The 11,687-nt window shown below is 44.0% G+C and overlaps 1 long non-coding RNA gene across 1 annotated transcript; it reads right to left on the bottom strand.

Moving 5' to 3' along the window:
- Positions 1–6,575: 6,575 nt before the first annotated feature.
- On the bottom strand, positions 6,576–9,461 carry LOC136423834 (uncharacterized). The gene is made up of 2 exons (XR_010753798.1): positions 9,089–9,461; positions 6,576–7,198 (listed from the first exon to the last, which is right to left on the bottom strand). It is a non-coding gene; the product is annotated as an uncharacterized lncRNA (long non-coding RNA).
- Positions 9,462–11,687: the final 2,226 nt, after the last annotated feature.

Genomic DNA, 11,687 nt, shown 5'->3' on the forward strand with positions numbered 1-11,687 from the left:
AGGGAAACACGGTCAGCACCAGGGACAGGGAAACATAATCAGCACCAGGGACAGGGAAACATAATCAGCATCAGGGGCAGGAAAACAGAGTCAGCACTAGGGACAGGGAAACACGGTCAGCACCAGGGACAAGGAAACATAGTCAGGGACAGGGAAACACAGTCAGCACCAGGGACAGGGAAACATGATCAGCACCAGGGAGAGGGAAACATAATCAGCACCAGGGGCAGGAAAACAGAGTCAGCACTAGGGACAGGGAAACACGGTCAGCACCAGGGACAAGGAAACATAGTCAGGGACAGGGAAACACAGTCAGTACCAGGGACAGAGAAACACAGTCAGCACCAGGGACAGGGAAACATAATCAGCACCAGGGGCAGGAAAACAGAGTCAGCACTAGGGACATGGAAACACGGTCAGCACCAGGGACAAGGAAACATAGTCAGGGACAGGGAAACACAGTCAGTACCAGGGACAGAGAAACACAGTCAGCACCAGGGACAGGGAAACATAATCAGCACCAGGGACAGGGAACATAATCAGCACCAGGGACAGGAAAACACAGTCAGCACCAGGGACAGGGAAACACAGTCAGCACCAGGGATAGAAAAACACAGTCAGCACCAGGAACAGGGAAACACAGTCAGCACCAGGGACAGGGAAACACAGTCAGCACCAGGGACAGGGAAACACAGTCAGCACCAGGGACAGGGAAACATAATCAGCACCAGGGGCAGGGAAACACAGTCAGCACCAGGGACAGGGAAGCACAGTCAGCACCAGGGACAGGGAAACACAGTCAGCACCAGGGACAGGGAAATACAGTTCCAGGGTCAGGGAAACACAGTCGGCACCAGGAACAGGTAAACACAGTCAGCATCAGGGACAGGGAAACGTAATCAGCACCACGAACAGGGAAATACAGTCAGCACAACAGACAGAGAAACACAGTCAGCATCAGGGACAGGGAAACACAGTCGGCACACCAGGGACAGGGAAACATAATCAGCACCAGGGGCAGGGGCAGGGAAACACGGTCAGCACAAGGGACAGGGAAGCACAGTCAGCTCCAGGGGCAGGGAAACACAGTCAGCACCAGGGACAGGGTAACACAGTCAGCACCAAACAGGATAACACAGTCAGCACCAGGGACAGGGAAACACAGTCAGCACCGAACAGGGAAACACAGTCAGCACCAAACAGGGTAACACAGTCAGCACCAGGGACAGGGAAACACAGTCAGCACCCGGGATAGGGAAACAAAGTCAGCACCAGGGACAGGGAAAGACAGTCAGCACCACGGACAGGGAAACATAGTCGGCACCTGGGACAGAGAAACATAGTCAGTACCAGGGACAAGGAAACATAGTCGGCACCAAACAGGGAAACACAGTCAGCACCAGGGACAGGGAGACACAGTCAGTGCAAGGGACAGGGAAACAAAGTCAGCACCCGGGAAAGGGAAACAAAGTCAGCACCAGGGACAGGGAAAGACAGTCAGCACCACGGACAGGGAAACATAGTCGGCACCTGGGACAGAGAAACATAGTCAGTACCAGGGACAAGGAAACATAGTTGGCACCAAACAGGGAAACACAGTCAGCACCAGGGACAGGGAGACACAGTCAGTGCAAGGGACAGGGAAACAAAGTCAGCACCAGGGACCGGGAAAGACAGTCAGCACCAGGGACAGGGAAAGACAGTCAGACTAGGGACAGGGAAACATAGTCAGCACCAGGGACAGGGAAACATAGTCAGCACAAGGGACAGGGAAGCACAGTCAGCACAAGGCACAGGGAAACACAGTCAGCACCAGGGACAGGGAAATACAGCACCAGGGACAGGGAAACATAGTCAGCACCAGGGACAGGGAAACATAGTCAGCACCAGGGACAGGAAAACACAGCACCAGGGACAGGGAAATATAATCACCTACAGGGACAGGGAAACACAGCACCAGGGACAGGGAAACACAGCACCAGGGACAGAGAAATACAGCACCAGGGACAGGGAAACATAGTCAGTACCAGGGACAGGGAAACACAGCACCAGGGACAGGGAAATATAATCACCTACAGGGACAGGGAAACACAGCACCAGGGACAGGGAAACACAGCACCAGGGACAGAGAAATGCAGCACCAGGGACAGGGAAACATAGTCAGTACCAGGGACAGGGAAACACAGCACCAGGGACAGGGAAATATAATCACCTACAGGGACAGGGAAACACAGCACCAGGGACAGGGAAACACAGCACCAGGGACAGAGAAATACAGCACCAGGGACAGGGAAACATAGTCAGTACCAGGGACAGGGAAACACAGCACCAGGGACAGGGAAATATAATCACCTACAGGGACAGGGAAACACAGCACCAGGGACAGGGAAACACAGCACCAGGGACAGAGAAATGCAGCACCAGGGACAGGAAAACATAGTCAGTACCAGGGACAGGGAAACACAGCACCAGGGACAGGGAAACATAATCACCTACAGGGACAGGGAAACACAGCACCAGGGACAGGGAAATAACTTCTTTCGGAAAAACCCCTTTCAAAGGATTCGCCGGGACAGATCCGTAAGTGTGATATTTCCTTTGACGTGCACGAGGGTATCTCTCCTACTTCAACTAACGGTAGATAGTGCAGGTGAAAGAGCGTGGACTATCGCAGCACTCTCCTGTAAGTTTCCATGAACCATGTTAAGGCGGCCGCCGCTTTTACATTCACTCAGAAAGGGCATGACTTCTTTCTGCGGGGAGCAGGGACATCTGTAATAATGTAGTCCCGAAAAATGTACGTAGGTGGTAAAAAAATGTACAGCATAAAAGTCACAATTTGTAAGAGGAATAGTATTCTCAGAGACAGTTAACAAGAGGATACAGTTCTGTCTGAATTCATTTCAATGCATCTTTTCCTTTTGTTTTCCCACCTGCCTGGGAGACGCACATAGACAACGTCAGTGGCAATTTCCGAACAAATTCTTAAGAATCTTAAGTGTTAAAATCTAAAACTATATCTTAGTGTTAAATGACTGCAGTGTCGTTGGCGTATGTACAGACACAAAGATCAAAATTGCAAAAAGCATACTTATTCTGAGTATAAAAGCATCGTTATCACTTTTGACGTTTTGATAATTGCACATGCCGCTGTGTTTGAAAAGGTATAAGTGAATAATGCCACCATTCACCACTAAGGTATCATAAACGAATAACGTAATAAACCATGCAAACAAAGTCCACTGATGATCTCCTCCACCTACGTTACATCATTCAAGTTGCAAGTATATCATATGATTGAGACGGCTGATACTTCATTTCACCACTAATTATGCGAAACATGCACTGATTTGCATAATATATGTCTAATGTTGCACCCCTCTGCCTAACTTCGACCGTTGCAGGACCAAGGGAAGCCGCTCAGTAACGCTAATCGGTCATGTACTTTGTTTCGTCGACACCTGCCAACAGAGCAAATATAAACATCTATTAGAACATCTCGAGTTACTAGTATGCTATCCATACACAAACCCAAAACCTCACGACAGGACTCAAAATCATAACCTTGGCGAATGATATGGCTGAATCTCCGGATACCAAAGCTCCCCCGGGCGAAATCCGATAGACCTGCAATCACAATCAGGCCATATTGTCTGTTTGTTGATTGAGGTCAGGTGTTACCCTGAGGTTGCGTCAGCCCAGCTGGCCGGTGTGCACAAGGCAGGTATAGGGTCCAAAGTTCTATACTTGAACAAGTGTGCACTTTATCACTGGCGTTCATATTCATCATTTCAGGAAATGATCTATCTAGGTATCTAAAAAAACAACAAGTTTAAACAAGAGTTTGGAGACCCCCATACCTACATGAAATATTCTGAGTCTTAATAGATTTACTGTGTTATCTTCTCACATTGATGATACAAGACTGTAATTTGCATAATCTATTTTAAATGGTCGTCTTCTCTACCAAAATTGCATATACTGTATGAGTTACAGTCCTTTCCGTTGGCGGAATACAATGTTAACATTCCATCATAAATAATAAGACGCCCACATTTACATTATCTATGCATAGTGATGAAACTTCAACTAACTTACAAATGTCACAAATTCTCACCATTCACTACAAAGGAATCACGGCACTTATCTGTAGAAGTTCAACCTGTCATAGATTACATGATCATGTCACATGTATTTAAGCCATATTATGGAAAACAGTGGAATTATAGATTTTCCTCATTAATTTTGCCCTTACGTCCTAATTTGCATTTCATTGTGTACATTTCTGTCTAACCTACCTACATTCCAAATACTAGAGTTCGGCGATCCCATACCTTTGCCGAATGGTGTTAACTTGTATGAATGATGTGTTTGAAAGGTGTGTTATGGATTAGGGAACAGGTATGTATGTGGTGTATGTCTTGGTAACTGTTATAAAGGATTGGAAGTTCATTAGGTTCAGGTATAAAAGTTATTTTGTTGGAAAGATGGATTAACCAATATGTTTTGAGTGTGTTATGTGATGGTATATGTTGAGTTGTGCATGTTACTGTTTGTTGTTGTTGTTTTGGTGGTGGAATTTGGGAACTTAGCATTGACGGAGGAAGCTGATATTAATTCTTTATCGACAACACTACAAAGGCACATTGTAACTCATGGAAGGAGCTGGAAGTAATGTATAAACATGGCGACTGATATGTAAAATATTTGCAAAGCCAAATTTCAGGGAACTTTTGAATATATGTCGTACAAAAGAAAACCACAGACACATGCCACATGTCAATTGGTAAACCTCTATGCTAAGAAAGGCGCGCCTTAGAATACTCTTGTAAAGTTCAAGTGATTTATTTACACAACGACTTAAATCTTCTTAGTTTGAATCTAGCCATAAATTTGTCAAAGCGTGCGGGTTCAAAGTGGAGGGAACTGTTATGTTCATTTTGTACATAGTAAAGATAATAAGTGTAGTAGAGGTACTATATGTCTGACGTACTGACAGTGCCATACACTATCTTATGTGGACTTATGTTAATGGTGTTTGCTGTGTCCCTCTTCCACCATTGGAAGAATCTCTACAAATCTAATTTGCCTACTTACCATAATGAGACTGGTGCATCATAGTGTGGTCCCTATTACCGTGTGGGCATAATGATGATGCGCATATCTTCTTTTTGTACAACCACATTTTTGTCGGAACAGAATGATCTATGATATAACCAGCTGCTACGCCGCGTGCCTGTGAAGCCCGTATAAACCGAAGGGTGGTTATACGGGCTATATAGATATTGATACACTAAGAAGGGTTTGGGTTCATGACGATTTCGCATTGTCGAGATCGTTTGTAACTGGTGAATGTATACATTTAAAAGCACATCGACTTATCTAGCCCATATTCCTATCGGCTGTTGCTGCTATACTATTAAACACTTACATCTTGATTGTCATTGAATAGATTGATGATGAATAGATTATGATTAGATTATGACCAGCACCAGGGACTAGCTGTCTGAAGTCTGTTGAGAACAATTAGTTTCATTTGGAGTCTCTTTTGTTTGATTTAAGGAACAAACCAGGAGAAGAGGAGGCTGGCTGGCTGGCTGGCGCAACAATTTGACACCAGCATGTAGAATACACTGCCCACATGTGTCGTATATAGGTCGTCAAAGGGAATTTCAACTTTTTCCTCATTAATTATGTAAATAAGGCCCTGTTTTGCATAGAATGCATCTCATTGTGTTAATCATCACTAAACCTTTCTACCTGCCCAAAACAATTAAAATCCACCAAACCCTGCTTGAGTTATCCTCCTCTAAAATGTTTGATGAAAAAGGCCACTGCATTTCCAAACAAGCTGCTAGGGGGACCAAATTTACATAACTTCCTTCCTGCTACAAGAGCTATCCACCACTTAAAAATCACGACCACAGCACATCCAGAACTTGAACTTGAGTTGCTAGGAGGCTCATTATCAAACTTGACCGTTTTTCCAACCCCCAAAAACCAACCAAATTTCATTTCGATCCACCAAATGCCTCTTGAGTTATACCGTCCACTGCAGTACTGATTGAACCCGCCAGAAGGCCCATTTTCGGACTTAACCTTCGTATTTACAACATAAAGTTATATACCAAAAATCATAAACATCCGTCCATGGAATCAAGAGTTATACCGCCAACACCATCACTCCACAATTTCGACCAAAAATATACCCTTCTGCCTACGGCGAAGGCAATCATGGAAATCCGTCGTTCCTTTGTTCAGTTCTCCGTAAACGATTTTAACAAAAACACCCATGCCGTTCTAGAGCAAGCTGCTAACGTTAGGGGCCCACTTCTTACATCAAAAGCTATCTGCCACCAAAGAAATCAAGACCATAGCATGTCCAGGTAAAAAGATCCAAAAACCGGAAGTTCTGCTGCAGTATCAAGGTCACATACCAAACATCGACCTTGACCTTCATATTTCCAAGTCCTACTCACATATCAAATATCATCGTAATTCATCCAGATGTCATTAACTTATATTGGACACAAATATCCGGAAACGCACACAGACAGATAACTAGACACGCCAAAAACTATATCTCCATTTTTAATGGAGGTAAAAATCAACATACTTACAAAAGTTGATATTTCTCAAACACGACAAAATCAACATGTTCAAAATGTAATAATTCCACATTTGTTGGCTTGATTCAGTAAAATCGTTGTGATAAGAATTTTTTTTCAGAGAATACCATAGTCTAGTATTAGTTGTGCAAACAAGAAATCCTGATTTTCACATGTAAAAAGACATCAATTTTGGCCAACCAAACAAGGCTGTGAGATGCCATTATGCTCCAGAATGTCAGGCCATGATGCTGAACTTGACAGTTAGAAGAACGCATCTTTCATTCCAGTAAATGTTCCGCTCTTCCTGACTACAAAATTATTAACATCGAGATGTTCCACATCACGTGTCTGTCTGCCGGAGTAATTTCATCAATTGTTACCAACATGGAATATTTCATGTTCTGTTTTCATATGGCGGTTCCACTTGGCGGTATGCTGTCACTTGGCCACTGATGATGCAACTTCAAGCCATTGCTCCTCTTTTGTCTTGCCTCTCAGGCGCTTTTCAACCGTTCTGTCAGCCAGCATCACTACCAAAACAGGCATCACTGTGGTCAACGCAATGGCCACCCTGAAACCTGCGGAACCTGAAAATAGAATAAAAAGCTATGTATTAGTCATTCACCGGAAGATTCGTAGGCGCCTTTACACTAAAATCATTAAATTGGTGGGACGAAAATACTGCAATAGACACATGTTCGTAACCACGATAATTTGCATACGAAGTTTCGAAGTCACCATAATGTTACTGCGTGTCAAATTAGGCCTGTAAAAAGTACATGTATAACGTGACAAACGTCCATGTTGCGACAGAAAACGTTTATTGCTATTAATGTTCATACACCGCCGTCACACACATGGTATATTCCCGTTGCCCTTGACAGCCCGATTCGCAAGTGACCTTGTCTTAGTCCTCGGTCAACTCGTCGTCTTCTTTACAGGCCTTCCGGTCCGACGCCGGCGTTTACATTCGGGGAGAGCGCCGCGCCGATTCGTCATTTTCACCACATCAGAACCAGGCTCTTTTGCTTAGAATGTCTCCAGTAAAAGAACCTCGCCTCGATATAGCCTCCTGTGCAGGCTTCCTATAACGGCGGCATATATATTGGGGGGGGGGGGGGCGGCCTCTAATGCCGTCAAGGGAGTTGTGTAGCCGAGGGAGTTGTGTAGCCGAGGGGCGCGCCGCGGAAGCCTGCAAAGGAGGCTAGCCTCGATATGTTGAAAATCGCAAATCTGCCCTCCGCCTATAATACACGCCTCCACCGGCCAGAAAGCCTGCAAATGAGGCTAGTCAACTCGAGCCTCCTTCAACTCGGTCCTGAGGCTGGTGTAGGGTTATTGGGTATCATGTGTCCTAGTTAGCAGAAAGGCAGGCACGTAGTATTTATCGCTAGTGACATGTGTTTGTTAATTGGAGTTATCTGGTATCTGCTGTTCGAGCATGCGCAAAAACAGCATGGTCCGTGTACAGCACAGTTCGTTCGTCCACATGGTACAAACACGGTACGGACTCGATAGGGTATAGATAATCAAATAATCATCTGTGAAAAGTGAAATGTCGTGTCTGGGATCTGGGGTCCGTGAATGGCACCTATCAAATCTCCTTGCTGGCATCCAGGGTCGAAAGGAAGTGGATGCTCCGCGACCCCTCAAATAGCCTCCCCCTGTTCACATGTCACGCTGCACGTACGTATATCGCTGACCTTCGGTAGGCTGTGTTGACTCTGCCTGGTTGGTATAATATAAACACTCGCCGGGCACGAAGTGGAGGGAGCCTCTACTAGACATGTGATTTTAGGTTCTAAAAAGTGACAAGAAAATTTACAGAGCAGCGAGTGAATCCGTGGAACACTAGGTTAGAGACTGGCTTAGGCTCTATATTCATCGTCTCACTTTATCTCATTAAGTATTGAAGTGACCTGCAGACCAGACCCAGACAGGCGGCGGTGTCACCTGGGCACGGGTCAGGTCAGGTCAGGACAATAATGCTAACCCGCTACCTGTGCTGTCCTTGATCAGCATCTCACAGCCAGAAAGAAGTTTTACTTTACTTCGGATACTTTTATTGATAATATTAAGTCCATCAGTTATTACATCCACGATTTGTATGGTGAGGTGCGGCGACTGAATAAGAATATCTATAAAAAATAGCCCGTCCTCGGCCCCTGAGTTATATTCCAGAGGGGTGTGCACTTCAATCTTCAAGCAGATGTAGGGTGTCAAACTATGTAATCTAGGAGAAAGCGGACCGAAATACAATAGTAGAAAAGAGTAACGTTACTAATGTAAATGTTGCAAAGACATGCGCAAATTACCGCATTACCGGTCTTCGCATTGGCTTAGAGATTATGAATTTACTTGCGCAAGCATGATATAATCTTCCTTTACATTTAACAAAAATCCTGGAGGTCGGTTGGATAGACTTGGAAAAGGACAGCTCAGCGGCGGGCCCGGGCGAGACGTTCTGGACAACTTACCGATGTGGTCCCGGCTGTGCATGTGGTACCACAGCAGTGTCGTCCTCCCGCCGAGTAACCTGCCCTGCCCCGGGAGACGCCTCCCCGCCGCTCGCAGTAGGTTCAGACGTACGTTGATCATGTTGGGAATATGTGCAGCGGAGCCCGGACAGCAGCGCCGTGTTGTTGTGGGGAGGTGAGATCAGGGCAGGGGTGAATGACGCGGAATTAGCATATTGCATGATGCAAGACGCAGACGGGTCATGTGAGGTCAACGTGCTGCCACAACCAGCAAACACGCCCTCCTGCGCCCAAACGTAGAAATGCAAAACAAAAACGTAGCCATGCCAAACTAGAGTTCCATGACCCCACACCTTCGCCGACTGATGTTAACCTTTTAAGTGGCATGTCATAAATGTTTCCCATTCCTCATGCATATAAGGACCTCATTTGTATGACTTATGTCAGTTGATCATCTTCTCTACCCAAGTAACACAAGCTGTTCAAAGTATGAAAGTCTTACCTTAGCAAAGAAGGCTATTGTAGCATTTCCTAATGAATTATGTAAATGAGGCTCTCATTTGGATGATTTATGTCTGATAATGTCCACATCTGCTTAACTTCCGAATGCTACAAGAATGAAATCCTCACCATCTACCATTATGGAGTTAAAGTATTTGCCATTAATCATGCAAATTAGGTATTGATTTTCATAATTGACATATGTCGAATTTTCTTCTCTATCTCAGCTACATATGTCCTATAATGGAATGGAGAGGATTTATAAACTTTCCTCATTAATTATGAAAATTAGATACTGATTTGCATAATTAGCATTTGATCTTGCTAATCTCAAGCTATCTACATACCAAATATCATTACGATCTGTTAACCTCTTCATGAGTTATTCCCTTTCAAAGTATTCACCTCTCCCAAGGACATCATGCAGGACTTGTCTTTCCTAAAGCTATCTACTCAATTCAATCATTACCTCTAATATGGTATCTGTAGCAATTACCGTGAGGGTTTCTGTATAGATTATGCAAATGAGGTCCTCATTAGCATAACACACATTCCGTTGTATTCACTTTCCTAAAGCTACCAACACCTCCAAATATGACATCTGTAGCATTTATCGTTAGAGAAATATGAAGTTTCTGCATAGATTATGTATTACTTCACATGTATGTAGCAATTATCTATGCTAATCAAGTAACAACATGGATTTCGTCAAATTAGTAAAATATCTTATCTTCTTGCCAACTAGTTGATACCATTTTGGTCTTGGTTAATTGTTATTACCTTCGCCGAGAAGGTTATGTCTTGCACAGCGTTCGCGTGTGTGTCAAGTCCGTCCGTCTGTGAATAATATAACTCGAGAATGCCTCGATGGATTGTCTTCATACTTAGTATGTGGGTAGGTTGTCTTGAGACCTCAAAATGATTTGATTTTGGGCCCCCTAGCGGCTTGCTATGGTACTGCAGCGGAACTTCCGGGTTTGATATCTCTCGTTCTGGACATGGTATGGTCATGATTTTTGAGTGGTAGATAGCTCTTGGAAGGGAAAGTAAGTTGTGTAGGCTTGGGCCACCCAGTGTTAGTAGCTAATTTGCATAATTAACGAGGAAAGTTTATAAATCCGCTACATCCCATTTTAGGATTCTCAAAACACGTCACATATATAACTGAGAAAGAGAGGAATATCGACAGAAAAATCAATTATGCAAACGAATACCTAATTTGCATAATAGATGGCAAAATACAGTTACTCCATAATGGTAGATGATGGGAATTTTATTCTTGCAGCGTTTGGAAGGTCAATAATACATCATGCAATGACGGCCTCATTTACATAATTCATGAGGAAATGCTACCGTAACAATAGCTTTCTTTGCTAAGGTAAGACTATCATACTTTGAACAGCTTGTGTAACTTGGGTAGAGAAGTTGATCAACTGACATTAGTCAGTCAAATGAGGTCTTCATTTGCATAATAAATGGGAAACATGTAGATCTGATATGCCACTTTTAAAGGTTAACATCAGTCGGCGGAGGTATAGGGTCATGGAACTCTAGTTTAACATCATTTAAGCACATTTGATCATACAATGTTATCCCGCAAAACATGTTACCAGTCAAAATTTCCCCTATTTGTCCAAGCTGCCATTGGATTTCATATTCATTAGTTTATATAATAACTTAAATAAGAAATTGGAAACAGACAAGCAAACAAAAACCATGGCACCCACCCACACACAACATTTCCAACATAGCGGTACGCATCCTTGCGAGGAAAAGGAACATACGTTTGTACATGCACAAACCTGTAAAAAGCACAACAGGCAACCGGTGTCAAGCCAAATTCCCGAGGACGACTCCAGTATACGTGGGAGGAGTACTGTAAGTGCTAAACATTCGTGGGACGTGGTTATTATATTCCCCTCCCAGGTCTGTTCTTCTTCTTTCTTCTTCTTCTTCTTCTGCCAAAAACCAAGTAGATGTGGGTGGTAGCTGTACTAATGGTATTGCAGAATGGTATATGTACCTTACGTTACATGGTACGGATGTTATATTTAAGATGTAGGTACCTTTAGGAAAGGTGAATACACCTGACAATAAA

The sequence above is a fragment of the Branchiostoma lanceolatum genome, chromosome 18 (genome assembly GCF_035083965.1).
Source record: "Branchiostoma lanceolatum isolate klBraLanc5 chromosome 18, klBraLanc5.hap2, whole genome shotgun sequence".
Lineage (NCBI taxonomy): Eukaryota > Metazoa > Chordata > Leptocardii > Amphioxiformes > Branchiostomatidae > Branchiostoma > Branchiostoma lanceolatum.